Genomic DNA, 14,006 nt, shown 5'->3' on the forward strand with positions numbered 1-14,006 from the left:
TAAAGTTAAAAGGGGTGACTGTTATTCTTCGTTACATTCCTACACCAAGAGGTGCAAGAGATTTCAAACTAGGCTAAAAGATGTTCGATCGTTTGCCAAGTCTGTGTGTAAAGAAGTCAGAAGCAGGTGGGGACTTCGCGATCACATATTCTAAAAATTGGTGGTAAAAGGATTTTGTGAATAAATCAGTGGAAAAGTTTTTTAAAAAAGTTAGGAGAAAAGATTAGATTAAAAAAGTTAGGAAAACTAGGGTTGAAGGAACTTTAGGACAGTAAGCTAAGTTTCTATGTTAGTAGGAAGAGAGAGAGTGAATGTAGTGACACTAGTGGTAATAGATGGAAATACAATAAGGAGTTAAAAGTCTTAGGGAGAATGGATGAAGTAACAATAAGGACATCAACACTTCAGTCTATTATAACAACAGTGAGAAGCAATTTAACTCTTTCAACATTGATAGTTATTAAAGCCATAAATATATCGCATTTGATTACAAGGGAGCAGATAGCTCCAGCACCAATTTTAGAAGATTCATAGTCTGGGAAGCCTATCATTGGAGGATAAGTCTAAGAGAGAAGTGGGGATTTTTCCATGGTATGGTGTAACATTTGGGAAGATCATATTGATAATATTACCTATACTTTGATTCCAGATAGTTCAGATAATATCACTAGTGTTATAGATGCATTGAAAAATATAAGGGATGCATTTGGTAGATCTGAAGGAGCTGGATGGTCAGTAAAGTCTTGGTTGCAAGATCAGTTAGGCCCAGTGGGAGCAGTGATGGTTCAGATTTTAGTAGCAGATCTGATAGCACTGTGTGTGTTGTTTTTCTTTTGTAATTTGTTACTGACCTTGTTACTGACCTTAGTGGCTTCCGCTTCTGGTAAAAACAACTAAGTTTAACTGAAGATCGAAAAGGGAAACAATGCATACATTAAACACAGTGTAGAGCATGGTGGGTGTCAGAGAGCGATCTCTCCTGTCATGTGTCTCGTTATCCTCTTGTGTAGTCACAGCGTGTGTAACGCCTGTCTGCAGGAATACTGGAGACATAAGGGATCTCGGGAATGTCTAGTGTGCCGGAAAAGTAGTGCTATCCTCCCTGTAACCTGGCCATAAAGAACCTGTGCAAGGCCTTCCTTCAGGAGAGAAGTCAGAAAGCTGAAGTCATTGCTGGGTCTGGTGTGTTCTGCAGTCTGCACAGGGAGGAGAAACTCACATTCTTCTGACTGGAAGATAAACAGCTCTGAATTGTTAGATATACTGCACTGTTGGAGCTAGAAACACAAGCATTTCACTATAACCGCAATAACATCTGCTAAAAATCTGTATGTGACAAATAAAATGTGATTTGGTGTGTCAGACCTCGAACAAAAATCAAGATCACAACTGCTGCCTGACAGATTAAGCTGCACTGGATTGTAAGGAGACAGTCAAGACTGCACTGGAGCCCCTAAAGAAGAAGCTGAAGGCCTTTGTGGAAGTGAAAAAGACCTGCGATAAAACAGCCGTGCATATTAAGACCCAGACCCAGCAGACGGAGAAGCAGATTAAGGAGGAGTTTGAGAAGCTTCACCAGTTCCTTTGAGATGAGGTGAGGGCCAAGCTAGTTGGAATGCAGGGGGAAGAGGACGGGAAGAGCTGGTTGTTGAATAGATTGAAAGGATGAAAAGAGAGATGTCATCACTTTCAGATACAATCAGAGCCATAGAGGAGGAAACTGAAAACATCTCTTCCCTGCACACCTACAAGGGCATGGTGAAAATAACTGCACACTGCCGGACTCAATGCAGGACTCAGGAATGCTAAAAGTATGAAAAATGTATGCACTCACTAACTGTAAGTCGCTCTGGATAAGAGCGTCTGCTAAATGACTAAAATGTAAATGTAAAATGAGAAAGCTATGATATTGAGATGGGTTGGAGTAGTGATGCCTGGAGACAACACTCAGATGCCGTTGTTGACTGTTCCTGATCTGGAAGAAGAGGGACAAGTGGGACTGGATGGAGTATTGATGGATAAATATCCTTTTTGATTATTTGATCATTTTTCAATTATTTATTTTTTTCAATATTAGTGTGATTTTAGTATGATGTTATGAATCAAAGGGGGGAAATAGGATAATGTGATTCATATATCATTTTATATCATTTTTTATATTCTTAGTTGATATTGATGTTTTAATTTGAAAGTGTTGTTTTGCAAAAGATACTGTTTGGTCTTTTCTTTTCTTCCAGAAGCATTTGGGGGAATATGTAGAGATTGAAATACTCAAACAAGGACAATATGAAGGGACAATATGAAAGGAGAATATGAAGGGAACTGGAGGAGATTGAACAAGGAAGGTGTGGAAATGTTCCGATTCCATCATCAACGATGCATTGGAAGTCGAGACTACGGGGGAGATGAAGTGTAGTGGACTACATTCCAGTGTCTGCAATGAAATATAGACATATTTGCATGTGTAATACATAATTTGTGTCATATTATTTCTGTATTAATTTTGTAGAATGATATTTGATGTTATTGAATACATGTGGGGATCTTAGATGTTTTTGTTTATTTCGTGAATGCTTAGGGACATGGAGTCTAGGCAGGGATAGAGATCCACTGTAGGGTCCGATGGGTCGACCAGCCTTAGTGTGGATATTTTTTGGATAGTCTTTTGTTTGCAGGGGCTTACATGTGTATTTAATTGCATCATAGTTTCAAATGCATTGATAAAGATTTATGAATTGATCTGGAGTACCTAGGTGGTTGCCTGGGGCAGAGGGGCCGTGAGAGAATTTTACTGTCTTGATTGATGGATGGATATTTGGAAAGAAGGCTGCCAGACAGTTTTTCGCTCTCACACTCCATAAAGATTTGTTCATATTTCATAGTAATGTATTCACACTCCATAAAGATTTGTTCATATTTCATAGTAATGTATTCACACTTCATAAAGATTTGTTCATATTTCATTGAAAGGTATTTACACTCCAGAGGGAAATGTTTTTGGTGTATTGTTAAAGATACTCAATAAGATAAATTGTTACTTGTCATAATCCTATTCTGTTTGTTTTCGAGACTTTTAGTTAGTCTCGAAGGGGGGAATGTAGTGTATTAAGATTATGACTTTGTTAATGGTTTTAAGTGGAACCTGAGGGGATGTTTATTTAGTGTCAGAGGGAATGGGTTTAGTGTGATGCCACATAGGACAGAGACGTCTGTGTGTTGTAGACAGGGGATTGGACAGTAGAGGGAGCCACCCATATTTTGGGGAAGATTATATATACTGGGTTTAAACGAAGAAGAGGTTAGAGCGGCCATTGCAATCAGGGACGCTGCTCTCCGGGGGGATCATGACACCCGTAAACTTATGCTGAAATCTTGTGATATTAATAAACCTTATGATCAAAGTTCAGTATAAGCGGACTCCTTTGTTACAGCAATAACTAGCAACATTGACTCGACACTACACAATGAAAACAGGTCCCTAGTGGACTGGACTAACAATCGCATGACTGCCTGGGTAGAAGGAGGGTCAGAGTGGAAGGGAGAGACAGAGATTCAAACTATCGCGGTTACTTTGGAGACTGTGCTCACAGTAATCATAATACTTATGCACCCTAATATCGCTCATTCGGATTAGAAATGCAACATGATTTACGTGTAGCTGTCCTCGATAGTTGAGTTGATGATGTAGGACTCTGGTTTGCCCACCAGAGATCCTAATGTCCTTGGTAGAGTTTCTGGTCATAGTGATGGTTAGAATGAATACTTCAGATGTACCAGCGGTTGTCTGAGAGGGATTGTCCTTCCCACTTCGTGTCTTTAGTGAAAGTTCTCTAGACAACTATACATGCCAGCTGCAGACTGAAATGATAAGGTCTAGTGCATTGTCTTCTTCTTCACCTCGTGTAGAGGTTGAGAGTTTCAGAGTTTCTCCATTTCAAACGTGTGGACTAACGTCTCACGTTTTCTGGTCTTTCTAGTCTAACCATTTTGTAACGTGTAGCTTCAGCTTCACGCTTCTTGGTCTTGTAGAGTGTCAGCCATTTTAAGCAGTGGGACTTACTGGTCTGGTAGAAATTCAACCATTTGCATTGTTTGGCTCACGCTTCACGTCTGCTGGTCTGTCGAGTTTCAACCATTTGCAACGTTTAGCTCACGCTTCATGTATGCTGGTCTTCCTTTGGTAATGGAGTTGTAGTTTTAAACCATTTTGCAAAGTTTAGCTCACGCTTCACGTCTGCTAGTCAATAATAATAATAATAATATGCCATTTAGCAGACGCTTTTATCCAAAGCGACTTACAGTCATGTGTGCATACATTTTTACGTATGGGTGGTCCCGGGGTCTAAAGGTTGATTTGTTTTTCAAGGCTTTTTATGCACTCTAGGTAAAAGGGGCGTTCTATCATGTTTACACGATCTCTGATGTCACTCGGGGCGTGGCTAGTCACTGTGCATAGTTTATATGAAAAACTATTCTCTCATTAGAAGACTAAAATCACATTCCTATCTTCACCAAAATACTCTCATACTTAATCGTATATTTTACACAACATTTAGATGGAAACTTGATAGATAGAATATGTACACTTTCCGAGTTACAGTTATTACTTGATACCATCCTTAATAACATCACAAAATAATAAACAATATGACATGATTATTCTTTAGATCCCCACTGACCATTTCCACATTCTTTTAAGTAGGAATATTGTTTCATTATCCACTTTTGGATGTTGGAGTCTTGGCGTGAATCTTCCTTTGTCTCAGGGAAATTTTTTCTTCCTATATCAGAGACCAAAAGGAGTCCTTTTCTGCAAACTATTTATGACTGGCTGTTAAGTCATAAAACTGGCCCCCAGGAAAGGGTGTGTTCAAACCTTTGCCTACCAGGAATGTTTGATATTCAACCCATGAGGGCAAGTCATGACAAAGAGGTGGCCAACCTTGCTCCAGTCCACAGATCCCTGATCTACTGGGTGAGAAAACGTATATTCCAGCCCAGCAATAATACACTTGATTATCAACTAATTAGGTATGATAAATGTACAGTATTTAAATGTGTTAGTGCTGGGCTGGAAGAGAATCCTGCAGACCCAGCAGGGTTGGCCTGCTCCAGTTGTAATAGGTTTGCACATTGTGTGTGACTTTTAAACTGTATTTTTGTTAACAAAATTTTCAAACATACAGTAGGTACACATAAAACCCATGGTATACAATGATGTACCCTTGTTCTCTTGGGACATTCATTGGAACCTCTTCATCTGCAGACAGGGTTTCACAGTCCTCTGTAACTGAGGACAGAAAACATCACAAAGAAACAGGCTGCATTATACTCAAATTAGACAGCACTGAATATTATGTTACTATATCTCTCTGTCCTCATAGTTTTTCTCACTGGAGACTGGAACTGGATAATCTTTTCATAATGTTCTCCCACAAACGTACCTTCCCTATCCAGAGTAGCCTGTGGTCCTCTGTAGCTCAGCTGGTAGAGCACGGCGCTTGTAACGCCAAGGTAGTGGGTTCGATCCCCGGGACCACCCATACACAAAAAAAATGTATGCACGCATGACTGTAAGTCGCTTTGGATAAAAGCGTCTGCTAAATGGCATATTATATTATTATTATATTATAGCCTACTCTCCCTTCTTTGACAGCTGGAACTGCTAGCTAATCCTTTCACCCTCTTCCATGGCTGTTAGCTAGCTACCTAGCTACAAATGCATTTCATGTTACAATGATGAATACATCAAGATAGCTAGCTAACTTGCTAATATGAAGTTAGCTAACTGTTGATATTTATTAATTCACTTAGCTAGCTATACAGTATGTCAAATTAGCTATTTAGCTAGCAAACATTATGTTAGCAGCTCATTTGAGTTAGCATGCACACTAAGTTCCTGTAGCTAGCTAGGTAATAATACATCATTCATAATTTTCAAAATATATTTACTTAATTGAATAGGTTCTCCCACTGCCTCCATTTTCTGGTTCCTTAGAAAATTAAATAATGTGTAATCTTCCCGAAGTTTCCGGTGGTAGCAAAACGCCTCCAGCCATGTGGATGATTGGAGGACTTCCACCAGACTGAATCTAGTCTTCCAACATGGAGCCTGGTGTGGTTGCTAGGTGATTTGTGATGCAACTGCAATCCCTCTATTCTCTAATTCTCTGATAATTTTATTCTGTAATTCCCAAATTCTCTATTTCTCAGATTCTCTAATTCTCAGATTCTTAAATTTTTCTATATCTCGAATTATCTGATTCTCTCCTCTTGTCACGACTTCCTCTCCTTGTTCAGGAAGGCTTCGGCGTTCATCGTCACTGGCCTTCTAGCCACTGCCGCTCCACATCTCATCATTCCATTTGTTTTGTCTTGTTTATTACACACACCTGGTTCATATCCCCTCATCCGTACCTATAAGTGTTCCCTCTGCCGCCTTGTCTTTGTGTGTGATTGTTTATTGTGTAGGTTAGATTAGCTCGGTGGAGTTCCTTGTATTTTGTATCGCCGGGATATTTCCCCGTGTGCCTTGTTGTTTCCCAGTGCGCATGATTTACACACTGGAGTGTTTGCTGCATTGCTGCGTACCGCTGTGTTTTCGGAATAAACCCTTTTATTCTGTGATTTACCCTCCTGCACCTGACTCCTTCAAAATCACTCATCACAGAATCACACACCAAGACATGGAGTCAGCAGGAGAAGAGCACATGCCTGGAGTCGTGGCGCTGGTCTGGGAGCATTCTACGATGCTAGTCAGCTTGGGAGAAGCGATGGATCGCGTTCTCCAGGTCATCCAACGCCTGGAGAGGAGAGGACCCGACCCTTCGGGACCAGCTAAGCGACCAGATCCAGCCACCCACACCCCAGCACCCAGAGGGATTAATCTATCCCGACTGAGGGATTATGACGGGACAGCTGCCCGCTGCCAGGGATTCCTCCTGCAGCTGGACCTCTACTTCTCAACCATCAGCCCGGTTTTGTACTCTAGCGGCTGAGTCCGGGTGGAATAAGCGGGCCCTCATCGACAGATTCTGGTGCAGCCTGCGAGAGGACCTCCCAAGGGAGCTAGCCTGCCTGGGTGCCATGTTGACATTCGACCAGCTGGTGGACATGGCCATCCAGTTGGACAACCTGCTAGCTGCAAGAGGACGTCCTGAAGTGGCCTGCCTCTTTCACCCCCCTTCAACCCGGATTCAGTTCCGATGGAGCTGGGTGGTGCAGCGATCCGGGAGAACGAAGGACGACAGCTCCAGTGTCACTCTTGTGGCAGGAGAGGACACGCTGTCGTCAGGGTTCTTCCGGGTCTGGAGACGGCAGGCAGGGTACTCTCGCATCACCCCAGGTAGTGCAAACCCACACTCGTTCAGAGCCCTCTGCTGCGCACCGCACCATACACGTCACCTTCCCTGACTACACAGTAGTTTTCCAGTCTAAGGCGCTGGTCGATTCAGGCACAGCTGGGAACTTTATGGACAGGTCATTAGCTCATAGTCTAGGTATTACGTTGGTTCCCCTATGCATTCCACTGCCCATCTAAGCACTTGACAGTCGATCATTAGGATTAGGGTTCGTTAGGGAAGTTACAGCACTAGTCACGATGGTTACGCACGAGACCCATTGAGAGCAAGTCACCTTTTTTATTATTGAGTGTCCTGATTTCCCTGTTATGTTGGGTCTTCCCTGGTTAGCACTAAACAACGGCACCTTTTCATGGCCGAAGAGGGTTCTCACAGGGTGGTCGCGAGAGTGTCAGGGTAGGTGTCTAGCTGTTTCCGTTGGTGCAACCACGGTGGAAAGTCCAGACACTACCTCCACCGTGCGCATTCCCCCCGAATTCCTACATTTTGGTGCACGCATTTTCCAAAACGCATGTGACCAAATTACCACCTCATCGGGCAGGGGATTGCGCGATAAACCTCAGGGTAGACGCTGTGCCTCCCAGGAGTCATGTATATCCCCTGTCGCAGGCTGAAACGGAGGTGATGGAGACATACAGTTGAAGTCAGAAGTTTACATACACTTAGGTTGGAGTCATTAAAACTAGTTTTTCAACCACTCCAAAAATTTCTTGTTAACAAACTATAGTTTTGGCAAGTCGGTTAGGACATCTACTTTGTGCTGACATAAGTAATTTTTCCAACAATTGTTTGGAGAAAGATTATTTCACTTATAATTCACTGTATCACAATTCCAGTGGGTCAGAAGTTTACATACACTAAGTTGACTGTGCCTTTTTAACACTTTGGAAAATTCCAGAAAATAATGTCATGGCTTTAGAAGCTTCTGATAGGCTAATTGACATCATTTGAGTCAATTGGAGGAGTACCTCTTGATGTATTTCAAGGCCTACCTTCAAACTCAGTGCCTCTTTGCTTGACATCATGGGAAATCAAAAGAAATCAGACCTCATCCTTGGGCATAATTTCCAAATGCCTGAAGGTACCACATTCATCTGTACAAACAATAGTACGCAAGTATGAACACCATGGGACCAAGCAACCGTCATACCGCTCAGGAAGGAGACGTGTTCTGTCTCCTAGAGAATATCGTACTTTGGTGCGAAAAGTGCAAATCAATCCCATAACTACAGCAAAGGACCTTGTGAAGATGCTGGAGGAAACAGGTACAAAAATATCTAAATCCACAGTAAAACGAGTTCTATATCGACATAACCTGAAAGGCCGCTCAGCAAGGAAGAAGCTACTGCTCCAAAACCGCCATAAAAAAGCTAGACTACGGTTTGCAACTGCACATGGGGACAAAGATAGTACTTTTTGGAGAAATGTCCTCTGGTCTGATAAAACAAAAATAGAACTGTTTGCCCATAATGACCATCGTCATGTTTGGAGGAAAAAGGGGGGTTATTGCAAGCCGAAGAACACCATCCCAACCGTGAAGCACAGGGGTGGCAGCATCATGCTGTGGGGGTGCTTTGCTGCAGGAGGAACTGGTGCACTTCACAAAATAGATGGCATCATGAGGAAGGAAAATTATGTGGATATATTGAAGCAACATCTCAAGACATCAGTCAGGAGTTAAAGCTTGGTCGCAAATGGGTCTTCCAAATGGACAATGACCCCAAGCATACTTCCAAAGTTGTGGCAAAATGGCTAAAGGACAACAAAGTCAACGTATTGGATTGGCCATCACAAAGCCCTGACCTCAATCCTATCAAACATTTGTGGGCAGAACTGAAAAAGCATGTGCGAGTAAGGAGGCCTACAAACCTGACTCAGTTACACCAGCTCTGTCAGGAGGAATGGGCCAAAATTCACCCAACTTATTGTGGGAAGCTTGTGGAAGGCTAACCGAAACGTTTGACCCAAGTTAAACAATTTAAAGGCAATGCTACAAAATACTAATTGAGTGTATGTAAACGTTTGACCCACTGGGAATGTGATGAAAGAAATAAAAGCTAAAATAAATAATTCTCTCTACTATTATTCTGACATTTCACATTCTTAAAATAAAGTGGTGATCCTAACTGACCTAAGACATGGAAAGTTTACTAGGATTAAATGTCAGGAATTGTGAAAAACTGAGTTTAAACGTATTTGGCTAAGATGTATGTAAACTTCCGACTTCATCTGTACCTCTCCGAGTCCCTGCGCCAGGGGTTCATACGTCTCTCCAATTCGCCCACCTCCTTGAGTTTCTTTTGTGTGAAGAAGAAAGACAGAGGTCTGCTCCCTTGCATTGATTACCGAGCACTTAACAAGGGGACAATTCGTTATAGTTATCCTCTACCCCTCATTCTGTCTGTAATCAAGTTAATGCATGGGGTGCGCTTCTTCACCAAATTAGATCTCCGGAATGCGTACAACCTGGTGTGTGTCCGAGAGGGGGACGATGCCTTACGGTTTGACGAATGCTCCATCAGTCTTCCAGTCCTTTGTGAACGAGGTGTTTCGGGACATGCTTGGTCTGTTGAAGGGTGGGACGTCCCGGCTCCACTGGTCTGCTGAGGCTGACAGGGCTTTCAGTAACCTGAGGGCTCTGTTCACCTCAGCCCCGGTACTGGTCCCTTCCGATCCATCATTATCATTCGTAGTGGAGGTGGATGCGTCATAGGTAGGGATAGGCGCTGTCCTATCTCAATACTTGGGCACGACACCCAAGCTCCGGCCCTGTGCCTTCTTCTCCAAGAAGCTCAGCCCGGCAGATCAGAACTACGACGTTGGTGAACTGGAGCTGTTGGCTATCGTCAGAGCCCTGACCATGTGGAGAAACTGTCTCGAGGGGGCGAAACACCCTTTCCTCATCTGGACTGACCACTGTAACCTGGATGACATCTGGGCAGCGAGGAGGCTGAACCCTTGCCAGGCCAGGTGGGCCCTGTTCTTCACCTGGTTTGATTTTACACTGTCCTACATACCGGGTACAAAGACCGTGAAGGCAGACGCACTGTCACGGCTGTACGACACAGAGGAGAGGCCCATAGACAACACCCCATACTCCCGGCCTCCTGCATTGTGGCACCGGTAGTATGGGCGGTGGACGCAGACATAGAGCGGGCGTTACACACAGAGCCATCTCCACCTCAGTGCCCTGCTGGGCTGCGGTACGTGACCATCTGATCTACTGGGCACACACGTCCCCCTCCTCTGGTGACCCAAGTATCGGCCGTACAGTGCGCTGCCTGACCGGAAAGTACTGGTGGCCTACCTTGGCTAAGGACGTGAGGGTGTATGTCTCCTCCTGCTCGGTGTGCGCCCAGAGTAAGGCACCTAGGCACCTCCCAGCGGGTAGGTTACAGCCCTTACCAGTTTCACAACAGCCATGGTCCCATTTGTGTATTGACTTTCTCACTCAGGGTAACACCACCATCCTGGTCGTTGTGGACCACTTTTCTAAAGCCTGCCGCCTCCTTCCTCTGCCCGGTCTCCCCACAGCCCTGGAGACTGTGGAGGCCCTGTTTACTCACGTCTTCCGGCACTGCGGGGTGCCAGAGGACATAGTGTCTGACTGGGGTCCCCAGTTTACATCCAGGGTCTGGAAGGTGTTCATGGAACGTCTGAGTGTCTCGGTCAGCCTGACCTCTAGGTTTCACCCCGAGTCTAATGGGCAGGTGGAACGGATTAATCAGGATATGGGTAGGTTCCTGCGGTCCTACTGCCAGGACCGGCCGGTCGGTGTTCTTACCAATGGCCAAATATGCCCAGAACTCTCTCCGCCGCTCCTCCACTAACCTATCGCCATTTCAATGTGTTTTAGGTTATCAGCCGGTCCTGGCACCGTGGCATCAGAGCCAGACTGAAGCTCCTGCGGTGGATTAATCTAGCGCACCGTGCATCGCCAGAAGGCCAGCGCTGACCGCCACCGCAGAGAGACCCCGGTCTTCGGACCGGGTGATCGGGTCTGGCTCTCGACCCGGAATCTGCCTCTACGCCTGCCCTGCATGAAGCTGAGCCCACGGTTTGTGGGGCAGTTCAAAGTCCTGAGGAGGATAAACGAGGTTACCAATAGGTTACTACTCCCTCCAGATTACCGTATTAACCCCTCGTTCCCATGTTTCTCTCCTCAGGCTGGTGGTGTCTTTTCCGCTCCAGGAGTCTGAGGTGCGGGAGTGCATTTCAATTAACAGGTGTGCCTTCTTAAAAGTTAATTTGTGGTATTTATTTCCTTCTCAATGTGTTTGAGCCAATCAGTTGTGTTGTGACAAGGTAGGGGGGTATACAGAAGATAGCCCTATTTGGTAAAAGACCAAGTCCATATTATGGCAAGAACAGCTCAAATAAGCAAAGATGACATGAAGGTCAGTCAATCCGGAAACTGAAAGTTTCTTCAAGTGCAGTCACAAAATCCATCAAGCGCTATGATGAAACTGTCTCTCATGAGCCATGAGTTCATTACAGTTAGCAGCCTTAGAAATTGCAGCCCAAATAAGTACTTCACAGAGTTCAAGTAATAGACACATCTCAACATCAACTGTTCAGAGGAGACTGCATGAATCAGGCCTTCATGGTCGAATTGCTGCAAAGAAACGACTACTAAAGGACACCAATAAGAAGAAGAGACTTGCTTTGGCCAAGAAACACGAGCAATGGACAATAGACTGGAGGAAATCTGACCTTTGGTCTGATGAGTCCAAATTTGAGATTTCTGGTTCCAACCGCCGTGTCTTTGTGAGACGTAGAGTAGGTGAACGGATGATCTCTGCATGTGTGGATTCCCACCGTGAAGCATGGAGGAGGTGTGATGGTGTGGCGGTGCTTTGCTGGTGACACTGTCTGTGATTTATTTAGAATTCAAGGCACACTTAACCAGCATGGCTACCACAGCATTCTGCAGCGATACGCCATCCCATCTGGTTTGCGCTTAGTGGGACTATAATTTGTTTTTCAACAGGACAATGACCCAACACACCTCCAGGCTGTGTAATGGCTATTTGACCAAGAAGGAGAGTGATGGAGTGCTGCATCAGATGACCTGGCCACCACAATCACCAGACCTCAACCCAATTGAGATGGTTTGGTATGAGTTGGACCACAGATTGTAGGAAAAGCAGCCAACAAGTGCTCAGCATATGTGGGAACTCCTTCAAGACTGTTGGAAAAGCATTCCAGGTGAAGCTGGTTGAGAGAATGCCAAGAGTGTGCAAAGCTGCCATCAAGGCAAAGTGTGGCTACTTTGAAGAATCTAAAATATAAATATATTTTGATTTGTTTAACACTTTTTTGGTTACTACATGATTTCATATGTGTTATTTCATGGTTTTGATGTCTTCACTATTATTCTACAATGTAGAAAATAGTAAAAATAAAGAAAAACTCTTGAATGAGTAGGTGTGTACAAACTTTTGACTGGTAATGTACATTACATGAAATCCTAAATAATTAACAATGAATATCTTAGAAAAGTACATTTCTTCTCATTATTATCTCCATGCAAGTTCTGATGAACTATGATACAGATGGTTTGTCGAGATTGATGGTTAATAAGGTTGTGGCTAGCAGTACAGTTCCATCTAGTTGTCACTTTGGGGATAACAGTTGTAGCATTTCAGTTAAACCTGCATTTCCTAACCTGCTACGTTAATTATCCTGACCTGACACATTAGTTCTCCTAACCTGCTTTGTTAATTATACTATCCTGCCAGGTTATTTATCCTAACCTGCTACATTAGTTATCCTAACCTATTACATTAATTATCCTATCCTGTCACGTTAATTATCATAACCTGCCACTTTAATTATCCTAACCTGCTACTTTAGTTATCCTAACCTGCTACGTTAATTATTCTAACATGCTACGTTATTTATCCTAACCTGCTACGTTAATTATCCTAACCTGCTTCGATTCCACACCTGCGTTTCAAATACCCTTTTAACCAATCATACATTATTACTGGTCAGCGCACTAAAACATATTATATTACAACTGGTCAGGCCACTACAACATATTATATTATTACTGTTAAGGACACTACAACATAAAACATTATAACTGGTCAGGCCAAAACAACAAATTACATGATAACTAGTCAGGCCACTAAAACATATTACATTGTAATTAGTCAGGCCATTATAACATATTATATTATTACTGGTAAGGCCACTACAACATATTATATTATAACTGATCAGGCCACTAAAATGTATTACATTGTAACTGGTTAGGCCAGTACAACATATTATAATATTATTGGTCATTGTCAAGCCACTACAACATATTATATTATAACTGGTCAGGCCACTACAACATACTACATTATTACTGGTCAGCGCATTAAAACATATTACATTATAACTGTTCAGGCCACTACAACATATTATATTATTACTTGTCAGGACACTACAACATAATACATTATAACTGGTCAGGCCACTACAACATATTACATTATTACTGGTCAGACCACTACAACATATTACATTATAACTGGTCAGGCCACTACAACATTATTACTGGTCAGGACATTACAAGATATTACATTAAAACAATGTAATATTGTAAAACATATATTTGTATAACTGGTCAGACCACTACAACCTACTGTATTA

The sequence above is a fragment of the Coregonus lavaretus genome (assembly GCF_964263955.1).
Source record: "Coregonus lavaretus genome assembly, chromosome: 7".
Taxonomy (NCBI): Eukaryota; Metazoa; Chordata; class Actinopteri; order Salmoniformes; family Salmonidae; genus Coregonus; species Coregonus lavaretus.